Here is a 21,742-nt window from a genome sequence, read left to right as displayed (position 1 = left end):
TACCCACAGCAGTAACAGAGCATCTGTGCATGAAGTCTTCAAATTACCAAGTTTTAAGTTCTGAAGACTACTGGATCATTAAAAAAACTTGTAACACAAAGATTACAATCAGAACCTGGAATTTTTCAAATGGCATCTAAAAATCCTGCATGATGCTTTGAGAACTACCACCACTCTTCCTAGTAGAAGAAATGATAATCTTGTGGCAACATTTGTGACTGTACCTCAAAATATATCAATCAGTAGTATTTAATCTACAACTCTTTGTAATGGCAAAATTACTGTGATTAGGCTAAACAGCAAACAGCAGCAGAGAAAGGGTCTTGGCAAAGAAGCTTTGCAGAAGACAGCCAGAACAGAAATACACCTTTTCTACACTGAGGTTCTAAGTACAGAACAGGAGTACTTGCCCATCACATCCTGACAACTTCATGTAAAGCATACCGCCAAACAGCCAGAAGAAAAGCACACACAGAAATTAAGTACACAAATATTTATTAGCCTTGTTTTACCAAGAAACACCCTAACTTACTTTGCAGTTCAAAGGGGAGTATTTGATAACAGGTATCCTAAGTGTTCAGCAATTAGGTGGCAGCACTCTACTGCAGTTGCTTCCAGCAAATCTGTTCAAGTGTCCTTTAACTGCCACTTAAAGCCTAAATGATGTCGCTCCTCTGCCCAAATGGAGGCACTTACGCCAAAACCAGTTCTCCCAAAATCCCTTCAGAAATAGGCACAGCAGCTTCTCATCACGTAAAGATTCTGAAAATCAGAGGCATCAACACCAACAAAATTCCCTTGTGTCTACACTATCCAGGGAGCAGAGAGAGAGGTTTGAAAGTAGATACTAATTCCATTCCTGCTCTGCCATTAACTAACTGACTTGGGCCAATTAAATGTTTCTGTCTCTGCCATGTTTTTCATTGACAGGTCAATCTCTGTGTCATGCAGAGGAACACTGGCAGACTTGGCCACAGTACTTGTAAAGCACATTGATCAATAAATCAACCTTTGAACTATTTTAGTGAAGAAATATTTTTTTCCCCACCAGCCCCATACTTAAAATTCTGAAAATACCATGATTCCTTTTCAAAGCATTGTGGATCAGAAACCACTGTTTCCACTTCACTCTCTTTGTTTTAATCCTGGAAATCAGTGCAGTCCTCTATATACATCACCCTTCAAAACTGGTCCAATCTTCTGCAGCTGAGGGTCAATAACAAAGTGTTAGAGAAATCAAAGCTAGCTGTACATTCATAGGCTTTCAAAAATCAATAAGTAACTCATGTTTTTAAAAGAACTATTGATACAATTAGAATCTTTTTATAGAGATTTTGATGGCAGGTTGTGTTTAATTTCTTTTCTTATTGCCTGGCAATGTGACCTGTCTATTCCCTGGGTGAGTGACATGAGAAACTGTTTTTCCTGTGAAATAAAGTATCTGATGTTGGCTCTCCAAGATTCACATCGAGGATTGTAAAAGCTTGTTTGAAACTAGTCCTCACTTGCTTGTTAGTAAAATAGATACAGCACTAGCCATTTTACTCTACAGACTACAGTTAAAGATTGCACCTGTGGTATAGGGTGTTTCCAATATGCTAAGCACCACTGTTGCCACGTAAGTAACAGCTGATTTTGCCTAAAAAATGGTCAGGGTTACTCGCAGTGAAGGAACAACAGCAATTAGGAGTATGACCTTAATGTTTTTTCCTTCCAATATATTACAGTTACTAAAATAAAGGTCATGCTGGAAATACATACCTATTTCTAAATGGCTAAAACATTATGTCATTCTCACAACTAAAACTCATCTGTAAAATATGAGTGCCTCCTTTAAGCCAGTCATCTACCTCACGAACTATTACTGAGGAGTGCTCTGTGGTCTTCTCTATTAAGGTTATCTATCATATCCCAAATTAAAGACTCAAGCCCATGTAAAAAGGTCATGCATTTTAACAACCCACGTCAGTGGAACCCTGGTGTCACTGGAGACTAGATTTAGTTGCTCCTTGCCCTCAAGTGATTTAAAAATCAGCAGGATTTTGCATTTAAGGAGCAGTCAACTTTTCTGAAAGCTAATGGAATAAGAAATAAGAGATTGAGACAAAGATGGAACAGCTTGGTTTTCTACAACATCTGTTCAGCTCTAAAAGCTGGTAAAGGACAATATAGCAGCTACAACTATGCACAAACCCATCACAGGACACTCACGTCAAAAATCAGGTAGAAACAGTATCTAGTTGTTAAGTTCTCAATTAAAAAACTATACTGTGCATAATAATTATACTCCATGACCTTTGAGCAGGAACAATTAAGCCTTTCAGCTAATGGCTTCAATTCTCAGTTTGGTTACTGTTCACCTTCCTCAGCTTTCTGAGCTTAAGTCACACCTGCTGGACAAGAAGAGGACAGGTACAGCTGGGCCCTGCAGGTGGAAGCCAACATCAAGCCCTCATTCACTTTTAAAGGAATGTACAAGCTATTGTCTGTGCAAAACGCAACATGTTCTTTCAGTATTCTGCTGGAAGGTATAAACAAAAGAGATAAAAGAATGAGACCAGCAAGCAGATACCTCTGTCCACACTAAACTGCACAGACTTCTCTCACTCCAGCAAGTGGACTTAAAATATAAATAAAAGCAGTATCAGCCATGCATTCTACAACTGCAGCACACAGGTGGGCCTCTAATGCACAGTGAACACCATGCTGCTCCATCAGGAACAGGCACTGCAATGTGGCACCACCAGCTTGTGTGAGAATTTCAGTCTCCCTGGTGCCAGATGCTTGCTTCACGACTTACTGTAAGTTTCTTTCTCACAGGTGGGTAGGGAAGCTACATTTGTTAAGGTTATAATTCCAGGGTAATGTGTAGCATGGCAACAAATTTCAAATTTGCTCAAAAAGCTTTTTTGCTGATGCTCACCCTTGGATTTATGGACTGAGCATTCTTGACTTAAGAAATTATGAATATAAACAGCTTTACTAGGTCATCACTGCCCAGCTCTTCCTTTTTTATATGTAATATTTAATATGCGTGTGTGTATAGAGTACACTGTAATAGTACTGCAGTCATAGTAGACATTAGTACAGTACATATCACTATATACACACTGTGCAGTTTCCGTATGCAGAGAATGCACTTCTCTTAGGGCAATTCTTACGAGCAATGGGAGCTGTAAGCTGAGGCAGCTGGCTGCAAAAACGCCCTCTGCTGTTCTGATGATTCCCTCTGGGTCACCTCCCCAGCTTCTTCTGGCCCAGATGCATCGCTGCCTGGTGCCTCCTGCAGAGCAGCTGCCCTTACCTTGGTGCAGTCCTAGAACGGCAAGCAGCTGCACGTGCTGTGCTTTTTGCCAACACTCCAGCAAGACGCACACCAGCATGAATTTGAGTCATTCTCTACAGCTTTCCTCTGAACTCCTTTCATCATCAGACTTTGATGTCATTCTTTTTAAAAATTAATGCATTAATGCTCTCAGCAAAAAGACCTTGACAGGGAGTAGAACTAGGTCCGAGGTTCTCTCGGCTCTTACTAGCTTCTTTCTAAATACTTCACATTATCTTGTGATTTTGGCAAGTACAAACCATAATGCTGCATAGAATTACTTTATATCATCCCCTGCCTATTAATAGGATTATAATTATTATGAAAAACTAAACCATGGACTGTCAGTTTGACAATGGCCAACAGAAACAAAAATTCTTTCTTTCATACTTAGTAAGAAACAACCACCACGGACAACTAAAGGCTTTAAACATTTCATATACATTACACACACATATATATGTATACATATCTATATATAGGGCCAGATACCCCATGAAAACCCCAACTGCTTTATGCACTGTTATACAGTTGTTCTGGCAAAAAAAAACCAACCTCCTAATTTTCATTAATCAAACAACTGAAGCTCACACAAGCTTGAGTATGAGGCTTTTCTACCCTGAATTCAAAAGCAGCCAGCCAGCCCTGGCACTAACTATCCAATGACATAAGGTACCCAGTAAATAACAAGCCTGTGCTTAGGAGTATGTGACATTAAGAACTGATGCTCCTAAGTTGCCTGTAAAATGCTGCTTTGATTTGTCAAATAACACTGGTCAATATTTCAATAGTTTGTCATTTAGAGAGAAAACCAGAAATTAGAACTATTATGTATTTTCCTGAAGAAACTGCCAATTTTAAACACTTGATATCATTGAAATTTACAAAGTATTTTCTGTTTAGCTGTCCAAATGTAGCATCTCTATATATTTAACTACATTTTTTCAGAAACAATCTGCATTTCACAACAATCCTACTGTTCCATAATATATTAATATAACACAGTGTGGTTATTCAGAAGTACACAAAGACAAAACCATTCATGACTTAAGGGCAGTGATAGCAGTGCAGGGTTAAAACTCTGAGCAAATATCCCTGTCAGTCATCTCTGCCAAAACTAATTCCTCTGCTCAACTGCCCACATGACAAAAAAATTAAGTAAACAAATTATCATAACAATGACAAGTGAATGACTTGCAGTTAGTATCTTCTCAGCTGTCATTACCTCTAAGTCTTACAATCTGGTATTGCATGGCCCCAAAAATGCAACCAGTAAAGAGTCTTGGCAACTTACTGATCAGGTCTACATTTTGCTGGCTTTTCTGGTGAAGAATATCCAAGATCATGCAGTGAGCTCTTCCCAGTCCTCCTCCCTTTCTACAGTGTACCAGCACCTACTACAGCAATTCATCTGCACAGTGCAATGCAACAAGCTACAAAAGAGTCATTTTGGTTGGATTTATTTCTGACCTGAATTATGCTCTGTACTGAGACAGTTCCAAAACCTGGACATCCTGCAATCATAACCATTACTCACGAGGCTCAGGGAACAGGATATGAATTCTGGCTGGCAAGAGTAACCCAGGTTAAGTTTGCTTTCCACGTAACAAGGCCTCTCTCCCTGTCTCCCACCTCCTCCAAAAAGGTGCCTGCAGAGACACTTCAAGTTAAGTTCAGAGGTTGTAGACAAAACTCTCTGGCATCTAAGGAGCTTCACATATAGAGTTCTCTGCTCTGTCATCTGAAAAGACTCATTAAGGTGCAGAATAACACTGCAATAAGGGCCCTATCCTTAATGGCTGACAGCTCTATCAGAAACTCATGGTCATTAGCACAACAGATGGCAGAGATTTCTGATACAGGTCCCTGCAGTTTTATTTTTGCTACAGCTTGAAGAAATTAATGCACAAATGTCATTTGTCAAAAACTAACTGAAAAAGCCCAGTTGAGTGAAATTGTGGTTACTGAGAATAAACTTGTCATTAATAATAGTGAGATTTGGGAAAACAAATACTTCTCTCTTGTATAGATAATCAAGTCTCCACAGATATGCTAAAAGTCAAAACTAAAAGTCAGTGAACAGTGACCAAAAAAACTAAAACAAAAAGTCAAAATACACTCCTAGCCAGCAACAGTTTATTATGTTGCATAAATAAAAACAATACAATAGGTGGCTTATAGCACATTACTTGGTGCCAACATCAGCTATCTAAGACAATTCACAGGTAAATGGTCACTGATAGCAATTGGAGGGGGTATTTTAATCATAGCTTACCTTCTTTCTTTATGCAGAAAAGATCTGATTAAACTGAATTTTAGTTTTACATACATTACTAAACCCACCAAACCACCAAAGATTTTACTAGTTAGAGCACTCTCCAAGCCGTCCAGATGAACCTCTAGGGTAACACACAACCTGTATCTTGAGCTTCATTTTAGGATTTAGTGGTAAGCACCTAAACATTCCAAATTACATTATTTTTATTTGCTCTTTCTGACATTCCTTTTACAATCTCTATTGAATCACTACTCCAGGGTTAAGTACTCTTAAAAGCTAAACTAATAAAAAGAAATCTGTCACTGGGTAGATGTAAGAGCTAAATCTTGGGAAAATGGCACACAGGCAGTCTTGTACAGAGTACAGAGTAAACAGTACAGTCTTCCAGTCCTTAAAATCAGGATGAGATTAAAAGTCCTTAAAATTAGAATGAGGCCGTAAGGCCATACACTTGGAAATACATGACAAAGCATGAGCAATCTCATACAGAAAGGATCCATGGAATGGAGATGACAAAGCCTATTACACACACACAAAGTGCCATCTGAGTAACCTGTAACACCTGAAAACCTACTGGGAAGTTCATTTCCTTGTTGTGTGTAGTTGACCAGCTGGACCACAGACAGCAATTACCAGCTTCTCACATCCACTCACTGAACTGCCAGTAGTTGTGAGAGAAGCTGCAGCTACACTTGACTCTGATATTCTGACTCTCCACCTTTGTGGCTGCCTGGTGACTTTTTCATGGATGAAAACGTGGCCTCATACTTACCAGTGTCTGGAAGTGCACTGGCAAGTTTCCTAAAGGTGCAGATGCTTTAGGAAGAGCCAAGAACACTAAGACTTAAGAAATACCTGTCTGACATACAGCAGTGTATTTTTTGCTTGCATACAGTTATCCTAGTTAGTATTGTACTACACAACTAACCAATGTATTACAAATTACATTCTGCTGTTCAAGAGGTTGCTTTAATAAAATTAATTCCGTCCTTACATTTTCAGTATGGCTGGACTGGAATAAGCAGTATCTGCGTCTAAGACAGCATCCTGAAAGACATGAGAGAGCAGTTCCCTGTGTCTCTCAAGGTACATCTCAGATAGGAATATGATATGCAAGTGTAAGCCACCCTCAATCAAGTTAACTCTGCTCCATCCAATCCTTACTGGAAAAAGAGAGCTTCACGAATTAATATAATCTAAATCCCATACTTGGAGGAGCAACTGTTGAAGAAGAAACAGACACCATGGCCTTTCACCTGCCATCTCTGTGCTGTCTTCTGTATGGTCACAGTTACAGAAGCCCCACAGCTGTTAATGATGCTGGCATAGACAGTGCCTTCATCACATCTGCAGAGATGGAATATGTACTATGATACCTAATCCACTGTAAACTCTTCTGTAAATTCTCTTGGTTATATCAAGCATCACTGGGAATGAAGAGCAGTAAAAACTTAACTTTGCTTCACTGTCACAGACAAAGCTATTTACCACATCCATGGAAAACAATGAGGTGCTCAGCTAGGAGCTTACTGCTATTGATGAGACCTTACCAACATGTAAACTGACAGATATTTGACTAAAGGGACTGTGAAGGAGAGGAAGGGAGCTGTGCTCATCTAGAGCTGCTGCTCACACCAACCCTTACACCGTCTGCTTGGGATCTGCAATGTACTTCAAGCTTCTCCAAGGGACACTTTCACTACAGAGGTACTGAACAGAGTTTGGGGAGTCTTGCATTGTAAGAAAATGCATAATCATACTTCAGAAGAAACATATTCATATCAAATACAGAAAGGCACACACAATATTTATTTAGTAGAGCTACGTTTCAAACCAGAGTTTGTCCTCTGTCTAAAATTTAGCCTCCAAGGTAATTTGCTGCCAGGATATTACACTATATATTGCTCTCCCATAACTTACACCACCTCAAATCCACTTCACACCCACTATTATTATGGCTACAAAGAATCACTTTAAGAGAACAACAGAAAGTGATCACACTCACCAGTGCACTCACTAGCTGAAAAGAACTCTGAAGTCTTTTTACTGTAATAAGCAGAATATACTCTGCTGCAATTGCTGGGCTGTTCATTTTAGTCCCCTGGTGGCATTTACTGAAATACCATCAATTCAAATTACTTTTCATAAACTCTGCAGTCTGGGACACTGAAACAGCATCCTCTTCCTAGTATTCTTCTCCTAATAAATAGCAAATTAATTAGCTAATATCCAATAAGCAGAAAAAGCAAAATGAATTCTATGTATGTATCTTGTTTGTTCCTGGACAATTAATACCATTATAGAAACTGCACCTATTAAGATTTGCAAATACACATGGATATAATACCAAGTCATGTATTTGTTACATAAACCCAAGACAAAAAACCAAATCAGTTCACAGAATGTAGCTATCAAGTAACCCCATTCTGGCAGGAAATACCTCCTTTTAAGCCTTTCTCTCTCAAAAAAAAACCCAACACCAAAACCCAAAACAAAAAGAAAATCCTCCATAGAAAATCCTCCCCAAACTTCTCTCCCCTTTTTTAATTTGAGCAAGACAAACCAACCAAAAGCCATAGATACCTAATTTCATCCAGAGGATCAACAGTAATTGCTGTTAAAATTTTAGCCTGCTGAATTTGAGTTTCACAAACTAGCTTTGTTTTCTATTTTATTTCTCAAATGTTTCCTGTCACAATGAATACCCTTTTCATGCCCCTATACCAGTGAAATGAAAGACAACTGGGTTGATTACAAGAACCAGAGACTACAAAACACTGGCAAGGCGACAGAAGACCATGCAGTATTTACTGCTGACAAGAAGAATGACTTTAATGTCCCTATGCCACCTTCTTCACAAATTTCTTTCTTCTAAGGCCATTAATCAATATGTGTCACTGACATGGCAGAAGCTGTCAACCCTCTTGGTTGTTATATTGCTGCAGAAATCACCCAGTGCAGCTTCACCCAGAATTGACACCTGGGCTGAACTCTGGGAACAGTGATTGTAGCAGCTGTCAGTGGAGAGATGAGACCCACCTGCTTTGCAGCACCTTCTCTTTCAGGCTGGGTAAGCCACTTCCAGTGATCCATTACAGTATGGGTGGGTTTTGAAATTTTACTTCCCTGTCACTTAAAGATATTTTCATTACTTCAAAAAAATCCCTTATTTCTCTCTCCAAGAGTGATTTAGTGGGTCAGAAGAGATGCTTGAAGATAACTCAAGCTTTATGTTGTGATTATTTCCCACAGCATTTGGCATACAAAATTTCAGCTTTGTTTACTGACACCACATCTCCTCAAGGTTCTGTATGACCCCATGTCTTCCAATGGGTCATAAAAGAAACACAACATCATTATCATCTTCCTCTTTGGATGACTGAGCAAAAGTGTTCCAGGTGACTTGCTACAACTACATTACAAAATTATGGCACTCTCTTCAATAAAAATTGAATTTAAAAAATTTCAAGTTTATGCCTTCAATACTAAATCAGCTTCTCTCACCTGCTGGTCTTACTTCCTAGCTCAATAACCCAAACTAAACAAGCAAGAAGTGATCTCAAACCACAACCTGAAATTTCAAGTTCACACATGGGCAGGCAGGCCAAAAGCTCCACAGGTGGAGACTATGTCTACAAACTATACAGAAGATATTGGCTCAAACCTAACTTATGGGGAAAGCAATGATAAAATCACGCTAGAAAACTCTGGAAACACATACTACCTAAAGAAAAGATTGTTTAATCAAAGAAGTAAATTCCAGAATGAGAAAAATCTAACTTCAACTACAATTAAGAACTGCCAGCTCAGCCTTTCCCCTCCTTTCTTTGGTTGTAATGGTAGGCTCGTTTGGCTGCAACCAGAATTCACAGCCAAGTGAAAAAGGTGTAAAGAGGAGTTAAACTTCACAGATATGTTGCTAACATCTTTTTTTTTCAACTCAAAATTATTACTACCTTTTGAAAGAAAAAACACAGCATTGACAGGAAAAAGAACTGTTATACTGCATTCCCACCTGCGTAACTTAAATGCAAGCCTATGTTCCTGGATGTAAATACAGCCCTCATATCAATAAAATTTCCAAGTCAGACTACTGAGTTATTTCCCTAATGCCTTGAAAACAACTTAATCCCAGAACAGCACGGGGTCTGGACTGCCCTCCCACCCTCCAAACTTACAGGGTAAAAACCAAATGCATGCCAGTCCTTATTTCCTCTCATAATGCACCAAGATAGCTGAGTGAGAAAGCCTCAACAATAAAGAACATCAGCAGTATATATTTTTATAATCAAATAAAGAGCACATATTACAACGCAGGCTGTCAAGAAGTGAGCTGTAAGCAACAGAGGGAAAGAAAAGCAGAAGATAGCAACTGCCAGTTGATAAAGACAGGGCCTAGTAAGCTTGTCATCCATAATCAACTGTAATACAATTTCCTTAGAAAGTTCTAAGTTTTTTCGGTATTTCCCAGCATGGTCTTGCAAAAAAAAATTCTCTTCCTGCAAAATCCAAGTGTTGGCACTCAGAAAACACAACACCTTCTATCAATTTAGAGGCCTATCAATCACACAGCACAGCAGGTAGACAACCAAATCCTGACTGTTTCTTCACTCCTCCTGACAGAAGAATAATTTACAAATAACTAGAGTATTGCTTTGCTCTGACATGCAACAAACTCCAAATGGTAACAGTCCCATTTCAAGCATTATTCACAAAAATGCTTTAAGCACACAGACTCACAGGTTGTCAAAGGGAATGACAAAAGGCCTTGACATTCATCATTACAGTCCTTTCTTCTGTTTGCTGCTTAAATGTGGGAAAACACAGAGCTATCCCTTCACAGCACGTCTGGAAGAACACTGTTGATTACTTGATTATTAAGTAGGTTCTAATTTACGAAAAAATATTCTAAGTCAATATTACTACACTGATGTAAATAAAGTCTTAGCTCAACTGCATGGAGCTTTCAAGAAACAGCAGAGCCTGGCCAAGTTATGATCACCAAAATTTCTTCTGGTAGCTGGCACTTGGAAAACATGAATTTGAGAAAAGTATATCTGCATTTCATTAAGGGACTGGCACTAGGAAGTTCTTTACACATTGCTGCACCATGAAGTGATATGCAAGAAAGATGGAGGGTGAGAACCACTAGGCATGTAAAGTGAAATGCTTAGTGGCAATACCTCTTTAAACACGTACAGGACAGTTTTCTAGTCCACTAGTGAAGGACAAGGCCAGAATCAGGCACACAAATGGTCTTACAGCATGCAGCTCCGCAGACTGGAGCACTTTAGGACACATCTTTGACATGACTGCACATGTTCTAGCCCTAAGACTGCATGCTTCATTATTTGACGTAACTACCAAGAAGAAAGTAAAAACAAATGAATATTTACTATGCTCATGAAAATGTATGTTAACTGTTACATTTATAAACTTCCACTATCTGGTAACACTGAAACACTCTAAAGTGTCTGCTGCTTTGCTTTTCACTAAGGATACCACTTCTACTGGCTGCTCATAATTATATTAAACTCTCAAACATGTGGCAGGAAGACAGGTTTGAAATCCAAGCCGAAAGAGATTTAAGTAGAGGAAACCATGCATACATAGGAGGATTTTCCCTACCCAATCCTCTGGTGCTCTTCTTGTTACATGGTTTTATTTGTCACCCTACCTCAGCCTACTCAATTAATACTGACCAGGTGCCTGCTTTATCTTTGCTTCCCCAACACCTCCTGGGCCACAGCCTGAACTCTGCCAGGTTCAGAGAACTGCTCCAAATGAACACTGACCCCCAAGGGGGACTTGGCCCTGTTCCTCAGTGGGTGGCAGACCCAACACCAACAGAAACCATTTCCTTTTCTCCCAGGATGTCAAGCTACATAGCCTGAAGTAGTTCTGGAGTCTGGTCCTCACCCACATGCAGAATAGTGAGAAATAAAAAATTAAAAAAAAAAAAGGCTATTTCTAAGCTACCTTTCCCCACAGTTTGCAAGGTTATGTTCCTTTTGGAAATTGTTTTCAATACTTAGTAGAAGACACTAGGAAAAAACTTGGGAAAAAAACCCCACTGTCCAGCTGCTACTATTGCAATATTTCCCCATATTTATCACCCTTTAAATATCATTACCAATACTTGATTAACATCATCTTCAATGAAGTACAAGAGAGAAAGTTTGTTAACAGCATTGAAACATAATTCTTGCATTCTATACGTGCTTTCTAAACAAAAACAAGGTAATTTCCACCTGGCTTCCCCTATAAACAGGTCAGATGCAGAGCTCTTCAGTACGCAGCAATCCTTACACCCACAGCTCAACTAAAACATAGGAAGTTAGGCTTGTGCAGGCAAAGCTTAGGAATGACATGCATGAATCTGTGCAAGCCAAATACTTAAGTACTTTAGGATGAACTTCAATGTTGATTTACACAGTATACTTATTTTGGCTCTCTGCTTTATGTGGATTTGGCAGACATAAGCCTGTACCACTATTTCACAATTTTATCAAACTTCAGTAAAAGATTGTGAGCTTGTAAAAAAACATAGTCATGGCCCCTCCCAAACATTCTGTGCAAGTGAACCCAAGCCTGCTTACATGTTATGTATACATGAAAAAACAAACACAGCCTTCTGGAAGACAAATTAAAGCCCTCAAAAAAAAACCCCAAAAAACCTACCCCAAAAAAACTACATGACAAAACCCCTTTGCATTTAACTACTAGAAAAGGACATTTTTCTCTCACAAGTGATTACGCAAAGGCAAAAGGCTGTGAATACTTGTTACTTAGTTGGTATCTTCTCAGAAACATATCCCTTAGCACAGAAATTGTACTTCTATGTCATAACTGGTTTAACTTGCAATTATGTCAACAAGACCCTTCCGTGAGCCCATTTCCTAAGCCATTCAAGTAGATAATTTTATAGAAGTTCACGTCATATTCAAAAAGCAAGTAGGGATGGATTTTTCACCACTGCCTTCCTATATTCAGCTTACTTGTTTAAAGACTGCTGTCTTTCACCACTGCCCCCCTTAGTCACAAGCCCCAAGTGATGAACCATTATGACTTATCTCACATTTCTCTTGTATTCAAGATCAGCTCAGGATCGTAGCATTTTGGCACTGTGATTCAGCTGTGTCCTACTTCTCTTTCCCTCTTATTTAGAAATGAGTTATTAGGCCCATGTCTTAGACAATGAGATAAATAATAGCTGTTGAGTTTATTGTATTTGAAGGTCATTTTTCATTCCACCTTCAGCAATGTCTGTTCACAAGCTGACCAACATCTGTTGTGTAGAAACCGTAAATTCTTTATGGGGAAATAATTGAATCACTAGACAGAAGAGCACCAATATGAAATACATTGCCATTAATTCCCTTCCCCACTTCCAAAGTTCACAATCTGCTGGGAGAGTTTTGTTAGAATGATGTATGTATTTAATTTAATCCAAATGGGAAATACAATAGGTTCCAAAATCTCAAGCATACTATGGCCATTATTACCACATATTAGCTCTGATCCACCATATGACCCCACATTTCCCCAATAATATAAGGATTTCTATTTCTCCATAGTTGATTGTTTCTCTTCTTCCATCTCAATTCACACATAGCTGCATATATCTTCACTGCACAGCATAAAGAACAGAATTTTGTTCTCTGTCCTGGCAGCCCCTCTAACTGCTTCCACACAGGCAAACACTGGAGTTCGGCACAGGAAACAAGGTTTGATTACTGCTGTAAAACTCTACCCCTCGAGAACGGAGTTGCTTTTATCCCTTGAGCTGCTGGATAGTGACAAGAAAGTTAAGAAACCTGGCATCCTTTTATAATTAAATCAGCTGGGCAGGAACAATTCATTAAGCTCCTTTGAACACCATACAAAAGCAGCAATATCCTGTGACTGCTCATCTCACTGTTCAAGAGCAGTTATTGCTTTGCAACTCGAGCAGAGAATACATCAATACATGGTGAAGTCACAGAAAACATCAGTAAACATCAAAAGTGTTTGCACAGGTAGCCCCTCTATTTTAAAAAGCAACATGAAAATAACTGACAGCAAAGAGCAGGTTTTAAGGTTAACATCCCTGCAAATCGTTAAGGAAAAAGCATAAGAAGGATGACCAGAGGATTACATACAATGTACTTTTCCTCTTGGATCTGGGACTAGACAAGAAAGTATGGCCCATCTTAAAATTAATACCAAAATTAAAGATACTGATTAGTATGACAACAGAAATGCAAAGTATTACTTTTTTAAATGAACTTGCAGAAATCCTTTAGATCCAGATTACCATACTTTCTAAAATGAGCTTTATAGCCCAGAGGGACTTTGATACACATCAGCTGCATCAGGATCTTGTCAAACATTTCGGGATTGTGTTGTATGAAAAAGCAAGAGCCTGGAACACGGACTGCCAGAACTCTGAGAAATACCTGATGGGAATTTTGGCTTAGGAAGTACTGATAGAGGACACAGCAAGGTTACCAGGCCATCTGGCAGTCCCTGAAAATATTCAAAGGAGACATGATATCAAGCTCCTTATGCTGAGGGTGGGGCAGGACAGAAAAATGAAATATTTACTAAAATTAAATCACAATAGGCTCAGAAAATAGTACACACCTCATGCCTAACTGAACTAATCAATGGTGTTCTATGGATAAAATTAAGAAATTAAAACAAAAATCTGAAGATGCTTTGGGAAAAGAGATCAAAAATTAAATAAGCCCTCTAGTTGGACGAGACTTTGACAAAAAGAACCACCAAAAGAGTCTTCAACACCACTGAAGATTCTGAAAATGCTCCGAGCTAAACTGCTCCATGCTCGCAGGGATGAACACAGCAGAACCACCCCTCCCTTCATATGCACAGCCAGAACACAAATCAGTGACGTCTGGCTTTTCCAGGAAATGTATCCAGTTGAAAGGCAGCCAGCACAAGGAAAGAATAGCTTCTACACGATTACAGTGCCTCCCTCTGCTCAACTCGGGAGTGATTCAAAGGCACAGCATGTCAGACTCCACAGTGCCTCACACAACCAGAAACTTGCTGGGCCAGAAGGAACTCAGGTAACATGATTTTGGCCTGTTCCTATGATGACATAATACAACCATTGAAAAATATGCTATTTCATCTGGCATGTCTTCTCCCTGACACCACTGCAACTGTGGTACAATCAATTAATTTGAATTTATGGGGACCTGATCTGGCTCACTTGGCCCAGACTCAAAACACAGTGCTTGTTCATCAAAAAGGCAAAAATCTCTGGAGGGAGCTCAGAAAACTATCTGTGTGCTCTACATAAATAACCTCTTAACCAATATATTGTTTCAGATAGTATTACTGCCTTACTACCTTTTTGCCTTTCAAGCAAAACAATTCTGATGTTAGACAGTCTCAAGTTGTAACTGTCCAGTACCATGAGAGTCTGGTCATTTTCCTCTGAAAACAAGCCAAAGAAGCAAAACTTTGCCTTTTTCATTCTATTCAGAAACATTATTGTAACAGATTACTAATAACCTTCCTTAACACAAAAAATAAATCCTTTCATTTCAAAGTTGTGCTTGATGTTAAGTTACACCTAAAATTTCATTCAAAGTTGACTCTAATCAGAGAGAATTTTTGCCATTTTTATTAATTTCTTTTGGGGTAAAAGTCACATATTTCTAAATAAAACAGGCTATATGTGAAGAAGGATATATGTGAAGATATGTGAAGAATCTCATCTAGTTTAATAAGGTGTCAGACCATTGTGCAAACAAGTTTGTTTAATATGTGTCTTGGTCAGACAGATTTACAGATGGATCCTTGTTTTCATGTAAAATAGAGAGCCAAAATAAAAGTCATTATCATTAAAACACTACAGATCTGCCTAACTAGGCAGCATCACAAACCCCTCACCCCAAGCTCTTGAATCACTGTCCATCTGTACTTCAAACTACAGCTCTATTTCAGCTACTCCATCACTCCTCCACATGGGGAAAAATGAGAAGCATCAAGAGCTACTGAACACAGAATTTTCACAGTTGGTCAGCACATCAGTGCTCAAAACAGCTGTTCTGAGAATCATGGTGCACTAAAAAAAAGTACACTCATTACCCTCTTACTTGTACTCCTTCATGCTATTATCATGTTAGACACAGCTCTTAAGTATCTACAACGTAGAGGTTTTATTTCTTACAAGAAATCTATCATGTAAACCAAACACTTCCAAGGAAAAAAGGACTCTTAACAGAGTTTGTATCAAAGTTAGATAACCTCATCATTTATGTTAACAGGTTAGATTTGTGAGAGTTAGGATGCAAGACCAAGACTCAAAACCAACACAGAGCTCACATTTACTCTAAGACTTCTGAAGGCCCCAGCCTACTGTATTTTTCCCATCCCTCTTCGTTCCTCACTACTGCAATCATCATACAATCACCTTTCTTCTAGGAGAAGCAGGAACATCTCCTTTTCAGTGTCTATCTAGAACACAAGAAATACCACCAGGGGAAAAAATGCCAACACACTGAAGGCACACACTCCTGAAGAGGAGGGCCATGGGGGAAGGCCACCTCTAAACTCCAATCAATCTAAACAGCTCTCAAGAGTCCAAGAGACTCTAAAAGAGAGGTTAACTTACCAGTCACTGGGACATTACTGCTTCACGAACAGCTTCATGTTTGGTGACACAAACTTTCCCTATTTTATGTCAAAAACCAAATGGTGCTCAAGACAGCATTGTTTTTAACAAGACAGTCCTGCCCACATATTCACCCTTTTCGTTCAGCCAATTTCCTAAAGGGGGAAAAAAAGGATTTAAATAACCTAACAATCCTGAATCCCTTCAGCACTGCAGACACTATCCAACTGGTCTTAGTTCAGATTTAAAAAAAAAAAATAATTAAGAAACCCAGCAAAACCCCTCAAAACACACCAAACAGTCCCAGAAACTATTAAAGTGATATCAAAGGTATGATGGTCCCTGATCCACAGATCAAGAGCAGCTGCATGGTTCATCAGGAGCTGATGACCAACTTTTCATCTACTGCCACAGAGTGACACCTGGGAACTGTCCGTCTCTGGCACTCTACTCCCCTACAGCAACTCCTGCAGGAACATATGTTGTGAGCTCACTTTGTGTGCACAGCTCATAAAAAATACCAGGTGTTTCAAAAGTAGGAAGAACAATTTGGAGAGAATGCATTTCAGCAAGGACAGTGTTTGAGGCAGTGAGCATTAAGGAGATAGCAGAACACTGTGTGGGTCTCAGCTGAGGAAGAGAAGGTGTGACATTTAACCCTGCAGCAAGGTCAGCACTGTGCAGAGCAGCTGGCTCACACATCCTGTGGCAGGACAGCCTGCCAGTCCTTCCCTTGCAGACTCCCTTTTGCTCCAATATCCATCACAGGAGCAATCACCAGCCAAGTACGTTTCTATTTTGTGCTCTGCTCCGTGCACTCCTGTCAGTGCTGACACGATGTGATTGTGCTTTTTTTTTATGAGCAGTCAGTGGGAATGTCATTAGCAACCTCACAGCTCACTCAGCACAGGGAAAACCACCAGGATTTCATGAAAAAAAAGGCATGGGGCAGCAGCCTAAGCAATTACTCAAGGAGACAATTCTCAAGCTATGATAGTCAGATGACAGTGCAGTGCCAGATGAAAAGTGATGAACAACTGCAAGCGAACTGGGTTAGACACTTCAGTGGCCACTGGCTGCAGCAGGGCTGCTGCTAATTAGACATGGAAGCCCAAGGATGCACTGCTCACTGCTCTGGAAACCTGCCACAGTCTAACACTATCTGGCTGCCAGACTCAGGCTCTTATTTCCCCCAGCCACAGATACAATGTATTAATATATCATTTAAGCATAACACTGCTTATAATGTTTAAAATATTAGAATAGAATTTCCTTATCCTAGCAAGCAGGAAAAAGGCTCTTCACTGACAGATTTGGCTCAGTCTTCTAAGCTTCAGCAACTGTAAAAGCTCTACAGCACGTCAAAAGAAAACCTGCTGGTGACAAGAGCTGCACACACTGTTCCAGCTCAGAGGAACCTGGAGAAAGCTCTGCTTTTGTTTGATCAAAATAAACCAGGACCAACACTGAAATTCATGCATTTTGCAGCATCAATTCAATTTCTTTTAAAGCTTTCAACCTCTGAGTAGCTCAAGAACCACATGTCCTTTAGGTTTCAATTTATTCTGGGATAAACCCCAGCAGTATAACAAGAAGCTCCATGAAGTTACCCATGATTTCTATTTTGAAATTTCAAGGTAAATATTTCAACTTAGATTATGATTAGAAACTAGTAATTTTATACGAAAAATGCAGGTATGAATTTTACATCAAATACTGTAGAAACATGGGAAAATCAAGTGGGAAAGAGAACAACCTGTAAACACCACTGATAACGGGAAGCTCTCTCCCCTGCTGTTTGTATGCCTCTCCAAATTGTTCCCCCCCTCCTTCACTGGAAAAAAAAATTTCAGAAAAATAACCATTTCTAACGTATTTTCCAGAAGACAAAAGAGTATTTCTTTCACAGTATTTCAACCAACATCAGCAGTGACCACCACTATTAGAAACATCTGAATTCACAGTAAGGAGATACTTTCTTATTTCTCTTGTTACTTCTAGGAGATCTTGAACAGTTGAGAGAGACTGAATTTCTGGATGCAGTTTTGCTGGTTTGTTTGGAAATGGATTTACCAACTTGCTCTCAACACTGCTGCCAGATCGCCTTCTCTTTGGCACAACAAGCAAGTATGATTTAAACAGAATCAGGTTGTGCATGACTCACAATTGCTCCAGTAGCTGCAATCTTTTTTTTTTTCTGATGTTTCATCTATCATCCTTAAATCCCTTTTTCATTCCACGACCTTCTTCTTGCTACTGGCACTGAGTGAGACGAGCTCTGCTGCGAGCAGTGCTGAGGGACTGTGGGTGGAAGGTCAGCCATTCCAAACCTGTGGCTGCTCACTGAGGTCACAGCAGGCAGCAGATGACAGCTCACAGAGGGGAAAGGGAACACCTCATTTCAAACCATAATCGCAGCACACAGCTCACTAAAGTTCACAAATTGAAAAAAAATAACACCAAGATTTTACAGGGGGTCTTGGCAAAAGTCCTTTCTGCCCACCTCCTCTGTGACAGCCAACTGCTTTGACAGAACTGACATGTGAGTTTTCTCAAGATATAAAGAAAAGTGCTTTCAAATGATTACTTGTGTGACAAAATGGATTTTTAAACTGTCCTATAAGTCATGCTGCTTGACCAATAATTAGATAAATATGCAAGAGACACATTAAAGATTCATATTACCCATTTTAACAAATACCAGCCTGTCAGAGGTGCCAGTAATGTACATCTGAAGAAATCTGGCAGTAAACACATAAATAATATGTAACAACCAGCTATTTATCCCGATCTGCCTAACATTACAATAAGGAATAAAACCGTTCTTCCCCAAGCTGGGGAAAAAAACGGGGCGGGTGAGGGGGGAATCAGGATTGCACATTTTTTCTCTCTATAATGTTTAAGGAGCAGGAATCCTGCATCGCTGAAATACTTTTAACTCTAAAGCACACTGTAGCCTTCATCCTCCCACTCTCTAAGGAAAGAGCTTTGGCACTAAAATTTAAGACATTATTGCACAGCAGATAATGATTACAGTGGCACGAAATCCAAGAACAACAATATTGAATGGTGAGCAGTGTTGAATCAGCTTTTAAACAATCAAAAAGCCCCTCATCACAAGCTACACAACTAAAAGCACAAACCACACCCATTAAAGTTTTTGTTTGAGCAGCAGAAACACTCTCAATACAGTTCTTTGCAGTAGACATGTAAGACCCACTGAAGGAAAGCAGCCTGTTCCCAACTCCTTGACAGTACAATTCAGGGTCAGCTGTGCATGAGAACCACCTGGAGATGATCAACCTTTGTTTAAAAATCCAAGTGCATGAAAACCCCCACAATTTGTAAAAATGTGTTAGTCTGCTACTCCAGTCAGGCCCTTGCTACTAAGAGCTCAGTCCACTCACACTGTGCTTATTGCTCTCCTCACCTGATACTTATCAAAGTCAGCAATAACCATAAAGTAAAATAATAAAGTAAAATAATACTGTGTAAAATACGCTTGTAAGTAAAATCAATGTACAGTAATTCAATGAAAGCTTTCACCATCTTAGCTGCAACAAATTTTTCAAGATTTCCAATTTCTGCGAAAGATAATTTGTCTTGAAAACAAAAAAAAACCAAACTTCCATTGTTTAGTGTTTGGACCACAGGTTAACAAGGTCTGCTTGAGTCAAAATATTTACATGCCCACTTACAGTCAATGATAGACAATTACTTACCTTTAGAGAACCATAACTTGTGTGACATTGCCTGCAATAAAAATCAACTAAATATTTACCATTCCAATGCATCAAGCTTTCTGAAATTTGTTTCATTTCTATTTTCTCCCTTTGTACAAACATGTCAAATTTTCTCCAAACCAAAAGGCATGAGGCATTCAAAAAAGCAATGAATTTATTTGCAGACAGCACAAAGTTTAATTCAATGTTTACCTCATTCTACAGCACATATTTATCCTCAGCTGACTGAATTCTCCTTCTTTCTTCCTCCTGTTTGTAGGTTCTGTGCATGTTGCCATAATTACTTTTAAGAATTCTTGAATACTGATGGCAAACCTGATAGCATTTCTCAGTGTTTAAACAAACTTAACTAAAAACAGTAGTGACTGCACATGCTGTGCCTCATGGCTTGCCCAAGAAAACAGTGCTAGTTCATATCTTACCAGAGATATGGCAATATACACAAACAAAAAGAAAATCACATTAAAAATTCATGCTATTTTCTCTTCTTCAAAAGATGTTTCACATTTATGTTCTTCCAGTATTTTGTCCAAACAGCTACCAGAGCACTTAGCTCGCAGTAAGTATTTCTGCTACCCCACCTCAAATATTTGGGCTACCCAGTGCAGTATTCTAGCATGTCTATAGAGCAAGACAGGTTTGGAATTTGGCTGCATTCTCCTTTAAAACTAAAAACAGAAAGTTCAAGTTGGAACAAAATTTTTTATTGTTGCTGTTCCAGAGCGAAAGTGAAATCCCTGACTTTAATTCTTAATTGAACATTGAAGACTATTCATGTTTTACAAAACCCCAGACAATGAACACAGAAAAAAATTTCATTTGATACTTCAGAGGAAAACTGAAACCATCTCTCACTGCTTACAAACACGGCTGAGTTCCACAAGTTGCACCAGAGTTACAGACGAGAAGGTTTTTTCTCTCCTGGAGATTTTCTACATTCTTATAAACTAGCTTCAAGTCTCAATCAGTTTGGTTGGCTTTTTTTTCCCCTTAACTTAACCAACTTGTAAGTATTAAAAATGGTGAAATTAACCAAACCTATTTCTCAGCCATGGTGGTGTGGAGCAACAAAGCCCTCAGTGACCTCTGTCATGGTCACTAACCTTCGTGTTTTCCCACAGGAAAGAGTTCGGGATCTGCTCGCTGTACTGCTTTCACCAGGATCTCCTGTTCTGTCCTCCTTCCACAGCCCTGGGAGTGGGAAAAGCAGCTCCATCTTCTCCCCAGAAGGAACCTAGCAAAGCCAGAGTATTTTATTGCCTCCCCTCAACCACATACCCCCAGCACCTGCTCCTCCCTCTGCGGCCCGCATGGCCTTCGTGTCCTCCTTCGTGACCGACGGTGCCTCAGGAACATTATTTATTAAATAAATGGGCCCCTTGTCCCTGCCACCTCCCAGCACTGCACTGGGTTTTTCCAGGACGAGCAGTCACCAGCCGTGCCTTTTCCAAGCGGCCACAGCCAGAACTCACCTTGTTGCCGCATCTCCCCTCACAGCTCCGGCACGGGAAGGAAGACTCATCGCCTCCTCTCAGCTGACCGCTGTAAAGAGAAACGACGAGAGGGAACTCACGGCAGTCTCAATATGAGATATAAAGTAAGCTCCATTTTATTTCACCAAACGAGAGACTTATATACTGTTACAGAAGTTACTATTCATAGATCCACACACCTGCAGTCTGTTCTCAAACATTCAGGGATCCTCCTGTTAACTCCCTTATTCTTTTCTCATAACACTCCTGACTCCCTAATCTTTCTCATGACATTCT

General features: G+C 39.5%; 1 protein-coding gene across 2 annotated transcripts in view; it reads right to left on the bottom strand.

Annotated features, from left to right (window-relative positions):
- The window catches only part of LOC146437693 (bifunctional heparan sulfate N-deacetylase/N-sulfotransferase 3), a 229,537-nt gene extending 208,019 nt beyond the window's left edge, over nucleotides 1-21,518 (bottom strand). The window contains exons 1-2 of one of the 2 annotated variants that reach the window (XM_085057629.1): nucleotides 21,446-21,518; nucleotides 21,077-21,207 (exon numbers count right to left, since the gene is read on the bottom strand). The gene's annotated coding sequence lies outside the window, so the exon portion shown is untranslated. The remainder of the gene's footprint in view (nucleotides 1-21,076; nucleotides 21,208-21,445) is intronic. The other variant, XM_085057630.1, reaches the window with a different exon arrangement.
- Nucleotides 21,519-21,742: the final 224 nt, after the last annotated feature.

The sequence above is a fragment of the Lichenostomus cassidix genome, chromosome 4, assembly GCF_008360975.1.
Source record: "Lichenostomus cassidix isolate B80296 chromosome 4, HeHo_3.0, whole genome shotgun sequence".
NCBI classification, from domain to species: Eukaryota; Metazoa; Chordata; class Aves; order Passeriformes; family Meliphagidae; genus Lichenostomus; species Lichenostomus cassidix.
Note: the sequence above shows the minus strand (reverse complement) of the source record. Positions and strands in the feature narration are given on the sequence as shown.